Source organism: Vigna radiata, unplaced genomic scaffold (genome assembly GCF_000741045.1).
Source record: "Vigna radiata var. radiata cultivar VC1973A unplaced genomic scaffold, Vradiata_ver6 scaffold_7, whole genome shotgun sequence".
NCBI lineage: Eukaryota > Viridiplantae > Streptophyta > Magnoliopsida > Fabales > Fabaceae > Vigna > Vigna radiata.
Window position 1 is genome coordinate 611189 of NW_014543262.1, and position 2021 is coordinate 613209.

Below are 2021 nucleotides of genomic sequence, written 5' to 3' on the forward strand. Positions count from 1 at the left end.
TTTGCAGATACTAGAGAGATGTTGGTTTGATTCNAGCTTACTTTGCTTTGTTAATTTCTTTCTTTTTAACATATTTGGTTTGCTTATTGTAGATTGTAGATTTAGTTTTCATTGAATATTTAAACTATTTTGCTGTTTCTTAGTTTTATTCAAGTATTCATATGCATCTTTAAACTCTTTCTTTTTTTTTTTTCTAATTTTATAGTTTAGCTTTGATTTGGAATTTCATTTCTAGTTTTAAACTCGTGTAGCTAGTTTCTTTTACTGTTTCAAGAGATTTCAGTTTTATTTTTCTTTTATAAAATTGTAGTGATATTTTGTAGGATATCTTTACTGTTTTAAGAATAGTTTTAGTTTCTATCCTGTTTTAGTATTCTGTTTCAGATTTGATAGTGAGATTCNTAGTTATTTGATGTTTTTAGATAGTGAGTTTCTATCCTCTTTTTTTAACTTTGTTTTTTAGTTTCAAACTTGTTTAGGTCGATACATTGATTTTCTTAGTTGAGTTTTACAGATTTTGCATGATTACTTGTCTACTATTTTTAGTTCTTGATTGTGAATGATTTTTTGAGTTTCTAATTTGAGTTGATAGTTTCAAGCTGTATTACAATTTCTTTCAATAGAATTGAATAGTTTCTAGCTATATTTTCACAACTCTTGTATTTATTTATTTTTAACGTGCCTCACTCTTTCATTGGAATTGTTTAACATGGTGCAGTCATTATATTGGAAATGAGTACCCACTGTTAATCTATTTAAGTGGGAAAATGATGAAATATGCTAGCTATTTTATTTTTCTTTTCACTCTTACTGGCTTAATTTTGCATTTCTTGTTGTGCTTTGTTATTTTCGACTTCCAATATAGTGGATAACATGTTCTTGTTGCAAACAAAATTGGTTTTCAAAACTTTGGCATTTTGGTTTACTGTTGCTGACTGATTTATTGGATTCCTGACCCTTGCATTTGTTGTTCATATACTGTGAGTTTGACTTGAAACACTTGTCATTTTTTCAGGACTAGATTGGTAGTTGTTGCCACTCAAAAGTTTGTGGCTGGAGTTGCCGGAGATACACTTCAGTATGTTTATTTTACCTGTGTTTTTGGTTGAATCTTTACCTTCTAGCTTTTATTTTATTTATTTTTAACCTTGAATTCCGCCATCACAACTAACTATTCATGTGTTAGTTACCTTTAGACATATTCTTCTGTTGAAGTTGATTTCTGATTTCCTAAAAGTATTGAAATGTTTGCAAATGTTAGTTCATACTTGCGAGAGGAGCTTAGGAGTTTGTATTGGGGTTTTTATATAGCAAATGCATATACACACGCATTTCAATGGAATTATTTGCACTATTTCACTTAATGTTTTGTGATTTTATCCCTTATGTAAATGTAAAGGTAGACTTTAGGTAGTGAGTGAACCTTTTAATTTAATTTCTTACCATCAGTTTAGTTGTACAATATTCCTCTGATTGTTTTGGTGCGGTTAGGTTTCTTAATCACGAAACCTAAAGAAATCTCACTACGCATACCAGAATCAACACTCAACACTCTGTATAACCTCCACTGATATTATTTAGAAGAATAATACAATGAATAGGGTAGTCTGGGAGCCTAACCTTCCCCAACAGAATAACGAATCCTGTTTTGAGTATACAACTGTCAAAAAGTAAAGTCCTCTCTACTAACTCTTCCTATTTATACAAATTTGTTCCCTCCAAAGCCTAATTGTCAAAACAGTTAAGCTAACAGCTAAACTACCGACGCTTCCTTCTCTCCCCCCCTTCCTTCGACAACCTTGTCCTCAAGGTTGAACTCGGGATACTTGATGGAATCCCTCTTGGCACAGTCCTCTTTCATATATTTTTACATTTCATTGTATTTGTAGCTTAGTGTAAAAGGAGCTTGGGTCACTATAAATACCTAGCCCTTTATTGTATTCCTTACTTTTGAGCTTAATGAGAATAAACTTTTCTAATTCAGAAAATTATTCTCTCTTGAAAGTCATTTGGCTAGAGAG